A 12,797-nucleotide genomic window follows, 5' to 3' on the forward strand; every position below is an offset into this window, starting at 1 on the left:
CCGCTACATATATATATACATATATACATATATACATACATACATACATATATATATATATATATATATATATATATATATATATATATATATATATATATATATATATATATATATATATATATATATATATATATATATATATACATATATAACACCAATATACAAATAAATGGTTAAGGATTACATAAGCATGTATAAATAAAAACATGAAATCAGATTCTCAACATCAGCACATTGCAATAAAATTAAAACAGGAGCACATTTCATCTTCACATTAAAACACCAACACTTTTAAAAATAAATGATAGCTCCTAACCCACTAACCCAATCCAACCCACCCTTCACCCATTCATTTATACAGTGGCTTCATCATGCCAGAAAAAAAGAAGAAAAAGCGCCCGATCTTTGTGTACTAACGTAAATAAAATTGAATAAAACATGGACATCACAATTCAAAACTCACAAGATTCCAAATAAAAAAGCATTGTATGAGTAATACTCATGCTCCGACCAGTCGTGTGTTGCCGCCGCGGTGCCTCTGCTCCACTGGAGGTGCTCCGGACTGACTCACGCCTCTCTAGATGGTGTTACACCTTGCAACTTGTTCCTCCAGCAACTCACGTCTCTTGGGTGTAAGTTCCCTTCGGTGTAAAGAGTCCCAATACATCGGAACAGGGTCTGGCTTCACTCTCACACTGGCACTAATACTGAGCACTTGTAAAATGACAATACTAACACGTCCCTACACGTTTCTTCAGACTAAGCTGATTTCTTCAGGGGATAATGGTTGATAGGATCGGGGTGGTTTAAATATATCCACTAACCAATCCATGATACAAAAAACATCCTAGAACACCCACGTTCTACCATATTCCTAAATTACATAAGGATTGCCATCAACTACCAGGTAGACCTATAGTTTTGGGGGTGGAGTCGATGACGTCCAGCGTGTCCCAGCATGTTGACTATTTTCTTCAACCATTTGTCACCAATCTTAGGTCATACCTAAGGGACATTGCTGCATGTCATTGACTCCATCTCCAACATTGAATGGAAACCCACATACATATGGGCCACGTGGGCCGTGACCTCTTTGTATACATGCATAAATCACATTAAAGGTTTAAAAGAAGTCAAATATTTTTTAGATACTTTAAATACCTTAGTACCAAAAGGCCTGAATGAGTGCTTGGACATCAGTACCATAGTATAGAAGTTCAGACTATTGGTATATGCTTATTCTTTCAATGTTCACATTGTTTCAAGCTCCCTGTCTTGTTCCTTCTTTTGTTGTTTGTGGCTTGCAGAGGTCTGGTTTTGAGCATACTTAGGTATGCTCCCTCTGCTTGTAATGGCAATGAGAGTCCCTTGGAACAAATATTCAATTAGTTAGAGATTATTAAATCACTTTTATTCACTAATATATTTACAAATAATTCAATCACTTTATTATATTTTTATTAATGCGTACACAAACAAATATTTTCACACAGCACACATTTATACACATAATATTTAATACAAGAGTATGTATATATATTTTTTATGCACAATTATCAACCATCACTTTAATATACAGTAAATAAACAAATTGAACAAGTTAAATGTGACTAAATTTCACATAAAAGTGACCTCCTAAAATTGTTTTCAACAATTATACTCTAAAATTGTTTTGAAAAATTATTATTAGTATGAAATATAAACTAAAAGTATAATACATTATGCAGTCATTAATCATATAGTAATCTTATCTTATATAGTAAGTTGATTTTGTAGTTTCCATTATGGATGTATTTCAGACACGTTCCCTTTCTTTCCTTCCCTTGCATTGACCTAATTTCTATATCCCATATGTATAATAAGATATCGTCACCAATAGACTCATCTATGTCCATTATATGGGATTACATTAGTGAAACGTAATATAGTATCCAATATATCATGTTTATATTTATATTTACAACTGTTCAATTTGATGTCACATTGATGTATACATATTGTTGAATACTAATCATTTCTCTTTTTCATTGTAGTTACTATCTATAATCCTCATACTACCACAAGGGTTTAATAACCTATTATCAATACTTTTCAATCATTATAATGATAAAAGAAACGAGAGAACAGTCCTTGGCGCACTGCCAGATCAATGAAACTGGATGTTGGAAGTCCAAAACCTCTGAATAACGTCCGTGAATAACACTGATCTTGGGCTCTCTTAGAGTTAAATCAATATCTGAAAACCAATGAGACAGGATAAACCATTGCGCAGTATCTCTGGTTGTGGAGACAACACAAAAAAAGGAGAAGCTAACTACTTACATAAAAGCAGAAAGCATTGACCTTGAAAGGTATCTTTGGGACTGGACAGCAGAGGGTCTCTAATTTCTCTGCACTTCTGCCTAATCCAAAGTTCAATCGATATGGTGGAAGTCACGACACACATAAAATGCAGAAAATAGTGTAAAACCGTAACATTTAATAAAACAATAGGATCACAAACAATTGTACTTATGCTGTTGGATCTTAAAAACAGATGACAAACGTGCCGTCCACAGGCTTGATTGACGGGTGCGCTGTGTATGGGTAGAGGTTGGATCATGGGACTGTCTGCTCCTCTCGGCCGTGACTCGGAGCACCAGACCACCTCTGATGACGTTACCAACACAGCGCCATTCCCCTCCTCAGCCTGCTCCTGCACGTAGCTCACGCTAGTCCTAGCTCCACCCTACGCGCGTTTCGTGACTCGTGACGTCACTTCTTCAGGGGTATAGGGCTCTAAAGGATGTGTGTGCTACATATAGCACTTCTCAAACAGTCCAATGCCTCTAATAGGATAATTGAACCCCATGGTGCCTAATGACTATAATGGGGTGATAAATGATTCTAGCATGAAAATAGCAACCTGAATACAAAACACAGATGTACAACTAATCCAAAGTGTGCATAACAATAAAAAAATTACACATAACCAATAAAACAATAATCCTACAATATCTTAAAAGCTATAGTAACATACAGATAATTCTGACATGTGAAATAGAACCATAAGAGATCTATTACCCAATTATTGGCATAACTTATGGTGACTTTGCACAACCAATGCATATGCCAATACTAGTAACCTCTAGAGGAATATAATACTAACCAAATTATAACCTACATTAGCTAGAGAGCAGCACCCAATGGTGCATACGTAGTAGTGGTGGAAAAAGAACCGAGGATCAAAAGGAGGAAATCTATAGATATATATCTCTTTAGGACAATACAATAGAAATGAATGTAAATGGAGAGACTTAACTATCCTTCAAAAATGAGGCTAGATCGAAGTCAATGTTAAGGCCTCCTGGGGTTAATGTTTTAAGGGTATAGATCCAATAACTTTCACGCCTGGATATCAGATTGATCTTGTCTCCCCCTCTCCAATAATCATATGAGATTCAGCAGTGGGAGAGAGCAGGAGCTCTGATTGCAGTCACCGCAAGATACCTGAGAGCAGGCGGCGTTTGGTGTGTTGGAGAGACAGATCTGACAACACCAGAGCTTCATGGGCTGCGGTTAAAGATTGTGCTCCTACAGATATGCTTATTTTATCTACTCACTTGTAAGTAGAATCAGTGCTTATGCTGTGAAAGTCCTGAATATACTTACTTCACCATATTGGTTTCTTCTCTTTATTTTTAGATATACTAAACCCTCATCCTCTACAGTTGGACAATTGGACTATTTATTTACACCAGTGTTTATTATTTTAAACACATTGTATTGGTTTGAGCTGTTTGTTATATTTTTATATATATTTTGGCATCGTGTGTGTCCTACACATTGTAGCAGCATCCATTACATCTAAAAAATAATCTTTTTAAGTTGAATTGTACTTTTGCGCACTTTTGTATTTTTTCTTTTATATATATATATATATATATATATATATATATATATATATATATATATATATATATATATATATACGACTATTAAGGTTATGGTGGGTAAAAAAAAGTGACTAAAACCCTCCACAGTAAAGCATAAAGCAACTGTAAATATTCCTGTATATTCAACTGCATGTCTTAGACAGGTCTGCAACCCTGTCTTTCACCATTATCACCCAGCAAACAGCACTTCCACTGCAGCAAGGGATTCTGGGAAATGACACGCAAATGAGCACACACACATGTAATGTGAGCATGAGATAAAAAGTGGCACTGTGTGCTCATTTGCATGTCATTTCCCAGAATCCCTTGCTGCAGTGGAAGTGCTGTTTGCTGGGTGATAATGGTGAAAGACAGGGTTGCAGACCTGTCTAAGACATGCAGATGAATATACAGGAATATTTACAGTTGCTTTATGCTTTACTGTGGAGGGTTTTAGTCACCTTTTTTTACCCACCATAACCTTAATAGTCGTGGTGATTACCTACTCTTATCTCCTTTGAGCAAATGTCAGCAAGCCAACCTCACACTGATGATACCCATCAAGGTTGAAACATGTCTGTGAGTGGGTTAACAGACTTTGCATCTCCCAAGTCCTTGTTTAAAAGCTGTGTTGAAAGCAGCATGCATTGATTAAGGGTTGCTCATGTAATGTGAGCATGAGATAAAAAGTGGCACTGTGTGCTCATTTGCATGTCATTTCCCAGAATCCCTTGCTGCAGTGGAAGTGCTGTTTGCTGGGTGATAATGGTGAAATACAGGGTTGCAGACCTGTCTAAGACATGCAGATGAATATACAGGAATATTTACAGTTGCTATATATATATATATATATATATATATATATATATATATATATATATATATATATATATATATATATATATATACAGTGTTCGACAAACCTATACATCTGCACGACCCGGGCGAGTGGATTTAACACCGTGGCGAGCTCCTATTGATCCAAGCAGCACACGTGTTTTTTTTTTTACATTTTTCCCTGCTCGCGCTGCTGTTTAATTTCCCCCGCTCGCGCTGGAGAAAAAAAAAAAGTTTTCCTGAAGAAGTCTCTGTATGAGACGAAACGCGTAGGGATTGATTTTTGATACATTGTCCTGTTTTATTGCTTACACTGGCGACACACTTTATTCGAGCTCGGCTAGTCCCACGAATTCGGGTATACTCGGGTGTATTGAGGTTTGTGACTGTTTTCTGCCCGAGTGCATTGCGTTATTTTCCAGGCAGGGATTGAAGCATTTTATTCCCGCTGGCTGCAATACTGCACAGTATATATATATATATATATATATATATATATATATATATACTGCATTACAATTCATGAATTTATGCCATCTGGTAGACACGCGAAGCATTGCAGCCTATTAAATCCTAATCATTATCATTTAACAGATCAGCCGCCCGTCAGCCAGGCATGAACCATGGCTGGGAAGGCAAACGCAACGGGGCTTGTCAGAGGTGAGGAGCGGCGCATTCCAGGTATCTGCCAGGTACATACTGGGTATTTGCTCGAATAAAGTGTGTCACAGCAGTATATGCCACTCCTATACATGGGACTTTACATTGATTTGGCAATCTATACCCCCGACATCCGTGTGGGGATCGCCATAGCTTAATCGGATAGCCCAGTGATGTCACGAGCTCTCGCGAGATTGCCGCCAGGAGCTCATTGCGGTGACGAAGGGCTGGAAGCAGAGAGTTACCCTCCACTTGCTCCGGTACTTGGAACAGAATTGCAGTGTTGCTGTATTCCTCTACATCCGACGGTACTGGAGCGGCTGTATCCTGCACCTGGGCTGGCGATTGAGTATAACTCATGAATGCTTTTATTTTCCCTATGTTTGTGAGTGTGCATTTTTATACATCCTACCCCATATAAATTTGTAAACCTTAATACGCTATGAGTGTGCCTGTTTATTGTTTGTTTTTTCTGTAGAGATATATATACATATATACAGTGTTCGACAAACCTATACATCTGCACGCCCCGGGTAAGTGGATTTAACACCGAGGCGGGTTCATGTTGTTGAGGGAGATTACCCTGCCTCTGGCTCTCTGAGCAGTGCCTTCCCTCCTCCCCTGCCTCTCAGCAATACTTTCCCTCCTCTCATCAGCGCTTTTACTCCTCCCCCTTCCGGCAGCCAGCCCCTTCCGTGCCTCTGTCTGCCACAGGCCCCTGCAGGGCCATCTGTCGCCCCCCCTCCCATCGGGCCATCCGCCACCCCCCCACCATTGGGCTATCCACCCCCCCCCAATCGGGCCATCCATCTCCCCTCCCCCATCGGGCCATCTGCCCCCCCCAATCGGGTCATCCATTTCCCCTCCCCCAATCGCGCCATCTGCCACCCCTCCACCCCACCTCAATCGGGCTCATCTGCCCCCCCCCCACCTCAATCGGGCTCTCCGCCGCCCCCCCCCCCCCCAACTCCATCGGGCCATCCACCCCCCCACCTACATCAATCGGGCCATCTGCACCCCCCTCCCCACCTCAATCGGGCCATCCGCCGCCGGCCCCATCATGTTGGATCAGAGCGTCCGCAGGTTCACCACCTCCGTCATTTGCAGGTCCCACTATGTGGAGGGCCCAGGCCAGGTAACGGGTGTGCCCTGGGGGGGGGGGAGGCGGGACATAGCCGCAGCTCATGCTCTTTCCATGTTCAGGGTGCAGTGAGGTGCAGGGCGGCCCTGTCTCATGTGTGGGGGCTGGGAGGCCTCACAATGTCCCTGGGGCGGCCGTGGCCTTGGCCTTGTCTCTGTGTGGGGGTTGGGAGGCCTCGCTGGGGGTTTCCCGGGGGGCTGTGCTGATGCAACACCAAGAAAACACGCTGCAGTTACCCACCCACAACTCACCCACTCATCCGTCCCACCCACAACTCACCCACTCACCCACAACTCACCGCCCTACCCTCCTCAACTTCCTCAACCCCCCACCCTCCTCACCCCCCCTCCCACCCTCCTCACCCCCCACCTCCTCACCCCCCCATCCTCCTCACCCCCCACCCTCCCCCTACTCACACTCTCATTCTACTCACCCTCTCACCCTACTCACCCTCTCACCCTACTCACCCTCTCACCCTCCCATGCTATTCACCCTCTCACCCTCCCACCCTACTCACCCTCTCACTCTCCCAACCTACTCACCCTCCCACCCTCCCACCCTACTCACCTTCCCACCCTACTCATCATCTCACCCTACTCACCCCTCCACCCCCTACTCACACACTCACTCACCCACCCTACTCACACACTCACCCACCCTACTCACACACTCACCCACCCTACTCACACACTCAACTCACACACTCAATCACCCTACTCACACACTTACCCACCCGACTAGTCACACACTCACACACTCAATTCTTAGTAGGGGTGGGACTAATGGCAAGCTGGGGGCGGGGCTAGGTGGCGAGTAGATTTTTTGGTTCGACAAGTAGATTTTTGGGTGATTTGTCGACCACTGTGTGTGTGTATATATATATATATATATATATATATATATATATATATATATATATATATATATATATAAATATAGAGAGAGAGAGTGGTCGACAAATCCAGTTGCCCACAGGCCCGGGGTGACTGGATTTGACCCCGTGGTGACCTCCTCATGGCCGCCCAAGCCGCGCATGCGGTCGCGCTGAAAAAATGACTTTGCGGGCTGCCAAGATATTTTCCCCTCAAGGCCACACATGCGCATCCTCTTCGTTTCTTGCCTGCTAAGAGGTTAGTAGATGGTAGCGGGTGTTCCCCCCCTTCCCCCCCAGTCCAGCTTTCACCCCAGTCCCTGTGTCAGCCCGTGGGGCGGAAGGTGGTAGCGGGATGTTCCCCCCCGCATTCTCCATTTACCCCCAGTCCCTGCTTCCCCCCGGTCTCCGTGTCAGCCCGCGGGGCGAGAAGTGGTAGCGGGGTGTTCGCCCCTTCCCCCTGTAAGGGTCTTGGAGTCACGCCGTCCTCGGCGTGCTCCCCACTCACCTGCAGCTCTGCCGGGTCCTCCCGCGGCACGCAGGCAGCCTTCCTCCAAGACGCCGATCGCAGCTCCACGTGGGCGCGCGCACGCCAATGCTCCTCTTCAAATGTTGCGGCTATGCCCGGTCACGCGCCCGCAGGCGCTGCTACATGGAGGCGCGGCCACACGGAGGCGCACCAGCCCCTTAAAGGCACAATACCTCAAACCATTGCTGCTATTAAATACAACCTCACTACTGGGCTTTATTGCTCCTCCCCTGGGACTCATGCTGGACCTATCCCTGCCGTAGCCTGGCCCTTCCACACACCTCCACCTTCCTGCGCTGCCATTGGGTCCTCTCTCCCATATATACCCTACAGTTTCATTAACTCTTCGGCTGAGCATAGAACCAGTTGTTCTCATCACTCTCTGCCTCCCTAGTCCTGTCTTGTCCTGTCTTGTTTTGCAGTCTTCCTTGTGTACCGAACCGGCTTCCGCTACGACTACCCGCACCTCTGGCATCCCGAACTCGGCATACGGCAACACGACTCTCCGCACCTCTGGAATCCCGAATCTGGCAAACGGTAAACGATTACGTCCTTCTCTCTAACCCAGAACTTGACAAACAGCACCATCTACCATCCGTACCTCTCCTGCCCCGATCCGGACTCCCAGACCACTCTACTCTCAAGACGTGCCCTTGTGGCTGTGGGTGGCGTTATATCCTATCCCACCTCAGCACTGCGGTCCCGTCTCATTTGTGGTGAGCACTTCCTGACATTATGCTCAGCCCTACAAACATGGACCCCGCTGAGGTGGAGCGTACTTTAAATGCCCATACATATCTCTTCACCAGGCTAGAGACTTATCTGGAACAAGCTGATAGGCGAATGGATACGTTACAGCAAAGCCTTCATTCCCTTAACGTTCAAGTCCAAGCTCTCAGTCGGGAACCTTCACCCGTGGCTTCCACAGCCTCCGCAACCGCCTTTTCAGCACCTCCGTTTGCTTTGGAACCTCGTATTCTGGCTCCCAAACACTATGCTGGGGATCCCCAAGGATGTAGGGGCTTCCTTAACCAATGCCTCATCCAATTTCGACTTTCGCCCTCTCGTTTTGTCTCTTCTGTCTCCAGGGTCGGCTATATCGTGGCTCTTCTCATCGACGAGGCGCTGGCATGGGCTTCTCCCATCTGGGAACAACAAGGTCCTCTCACACAGGACATCGATCTCTTCGTCGAGGAGTTCCGAAGAGTCTTCGATACCCCTGCACGGCAATTAACTGCAGCATCTTCTCTTCATCACATAACCCAGGGAGATTGACCCGTCGCCCGGTACGCTGTGGAGTTCCGCACAATTGCTGCTCAGACGGGATGGAATAATGAAGCACTATCTTCAGCGTTTTGGCAAGGTCTCTCTGAATCTCTAAAGGATGAGCTCGCAGCTCGGGAACGTCCCACTGACCTAGAGGATTTGATCGGTCTGTGCGTTCGAGTGGACCTGCGTCTGCAGGAGCGGAGAACTGAACGTTCTCGTTACCGTCAACGAGTTTCAAGGCATCTTGCTACATCGTTCATGGCTCCTACACCCCCTTCTGGGGACGCCCCGGAACCAATGCAGTTGGGAGGTAACAAGCTCTCTGCTGCTGAGAAACAACGTCGGCGCAATGCCGGTCTCTGCATGTACTGTGGCAATTCCGGTCACATAGTACCCCAGTGTCCCCACAAGCCGGGAAACGCCAACTCCCAATGAAATCCCGGAGAGTTTCGTTGGGAATACTGACACTTTCTCCCATCATCAAGGATGTTCTTCCCACCAGGATAATGTTGCCAATAACACTGTCTGGAGAGGGGTTTCACACTCAAGCACGAGCGTTCATTGACTCCGGTTCTGCAGGCAATTTCATCGATGAGACGTTTGCTAGACGGAACAATATTCCTTTTATCAGTAAGAAGACGCCAGTAGGTCTGGAGGCCATTGACGGTCGACCTCTACAGCCGGCATTCATCACGCTACAGACGGTGCTTCTCCTACTGCAGTGCATCAACGTTCATACGGAGATCATTACCCTCGATATTATCCACACTCCCTCTGTTGAGCTGATTTTGGGTCTTCCTTGGCTTCAACTCCATAATCCTCTCATCGACTGGACGGATCGGGAACCATCCAGTGGGGTGCTCCTTGTGCCAAGACATGTACCAGGATTTTCCAGAAGATTGGTGGGTTGTCTACACTGCCAGAGAAGGTTGACTCCCTACCTTCTGTGTATTGGGAATTCCGTGATGTGTTCGACAAAGCACGTTCCGAGGTTCTACCTCCGCACCGTCCTTTCGACTGTCCTATTGACCTACTACCCGGGGCACCTCTTCCCAGAGGACGATCCTATCCTCTCTCTCTCCCAGAGACTAAAGCCATGAACACTTACATTGCAGAGAATTTAGAGAGGGGTTTCATCCGAAAGTCTTCCTCTCCAGTCGGAGCAGGCTTATTTTTCGTCAAAAAGAAGGACGGTTCTCTTTGTACATGCATAGACAACCGGGGTTTGAATAACATCACACGCAAGAACCGCTACCCACTGCCCTTGATACCGGAACTCTTCGACTGTCCTCAGGGAGCAACTATCTTTTCTAAATTGGATTTAAGAGGTGCCTACAATTTAGTAAGGATACGTGAGGGGGACGAGTGGAAGACTGCTTTTAACACCCATGACGGCCACTATGAATACCTGGTCATGCCGTTCGGTCTGTGCAACGCACCAGCAGTTTTCCAGGATTTCGTCAATGAGATTTTTCGGGACATTCTTAACAAATTTCTTATCGTCTACCTAGATGACATCCTAATCTTTTCTAAATCCCGTCAAGAACACATCGATCACGTTCAACAGGTGCTGTTACGCCTCCGGGAGAACCATCTCTTTGCGAAATTGGAGAAATGTCAGTTCCATCTCAAATCTGTGGCATTTTTGGGATACGTTATGTCTGACTCCGGATTCAATATGGATCCAGAAAAACTTAAGGCTATTTTGGACTGGCCCCGTCCGACCACTCTCAAAGCCGTGCAACGCTTTCTAGGTTTTGCAAACTATTATCGATGCTTCATTCGCAATTTTTCTTCTACGGTATCTCCCATAACTGCTCTCACGAAGAAGGGTGCAGATCCTTCATCATGGTCTGAGACCGCCATACGGGCATTTAATCTTCTGAAGAAGGCTTTTGTGTCTGCCCCTATCCTCACCCACCCAGATCTTAAACTTCCATTTACCTTGGAGGTAGATGCCTCTGACATCGGGGCTGGGGCTGTCTTATCCCAAAGGATCTCTCCCTTAGCCAGACTACACCCATGTGCCTTCTTCTCGAAGAAATTCTCGTCCGCAGAACGGAATTACGATGTCGGGAACCAGGAGCTTTTGGGTGTCAAGTTGGCATTAGAAGAGTGGAGACACTTCTTAGAAGGTACGGAGCCACCTATAACCATACTCACAGACCATAAGAACCTTCTCTACTTAGAAGGGGCATGTCGTTTGAGCTCTCGACAAGCCCGCTGGGCACTTTCTTATTCACTATTCAATTTTCTCATCTCCTTTATTCCTGGCTCCAAAAATCTAAAGGCGGACGCTCTGTCTTGACAGTTCCTTGCAGAGGACAAGTCTGAAGAACAGCTAGAGACGATTATTCCCTCTAGATGTATTCTGTCTGCTAACTCCTTTGATATTATGGACCAGATTCAATCCGAGCAATCACAAGCTCTGGTGGGGCTCAAGGTTCCGGAGGGAAGACTCTACACGGCACCCCAACACTGCAAAAGGGTTCTCGAGTGGTGCCATTCCTCTAAATCGGCAGGACATCCAGGGATACGGAAAACCAACGACCTTGTTCAACGTACCTTCTGGTGGCCAGAGAGGGCTAAGGATGTGGAGGAGTTTGTTAAAGCGTGTGGCACTTGCGCTCGCAACAAAGTACCCCGGGTCAGACCAGCAGGCCTTCTTCTTCCCTTACCCATTCCAGACCGTCCCTGGAACCATATTTCTATGGACTTCATTGTAGAGCTCCCAGACTCCAAAGGGAAGAATATGATTCTTGTGGTAATCGATCGTTTTTCTAAACAGACTCACCTTGTCTCCTTGAAGGGTCTTCCAAATTCCTCCAGGCTTGCGGATGGTTTCATCCAGGAGATTTTTTGTCTTCACGGAGTGCCTTCAACCATCGTCTCTGATCGTGGATCCCAATTTGTGTCAAGATTTTGGCGAGCCTTTTCCCGAAAATTGGGTATTTCACTTCAATTCTCCTCTGGATACCACCCCCAGACCAATGGGCAGACGGAGAGGGCCAACCAAAACCTGGAACAATACCTTCGGTGTTTTATAATGGATACACAGGATGATTGGGTGGATCTGCTCCCTTGGGCTGAGTTTGCTCTTAACTCCCTTCGCAATGACTCCACTCAAGAATCTCCCTTCTTCATAAATTGTGGCTTTCATCCTTCCCGTCTACCCTTCTCCCCTCTATCCTCAGGAGTACCAGCGGTTGACAAGCGCATCTCCCGGCTGAAAGATTTATGGACGAGGATTCAGGAGAACTTAAGGGTGGCCACAGGGAGACAGAAACTCCAGGCAGACCGACTTCGACGCCCGGTCCCAGAATTCGTCCCAGGAGACAGGGTTTGGCTTTCTTCCAGGAATATCCGACTAAAGGTTCCTACCATGTAGCTAGCACCCAAGTTCCTCGGTCCCTTTCCTGTGGTCAGGAGGATTAATCCTGTGGCTTATCGCCTGCGCCTTCCACCCTCGATGAAGATCCCTTCAGTCTTTCATGTATCTTTGCTTAAACCAGCATTCCAGAGTCCTCGCTTTTCTAAGACCACGTCTCCTCCACTTCCTCTTCTGATCCAAGG

This window comes from Ascaphus truei, chromosome 3 (assembly GCF_040206685.1).
Source record: "Ascaphus truei isolate aAscTru1 chromosome 3, aAscTru1.hap1, whole genome shotgun sequence".
NCBI classification, from domain to species: domain Eukaryota; kingdom Metazoa; phylum Chordata; class Amphibia; order Anura; family Ascaphidae; genus Ascaphus; species Ascaphus truei.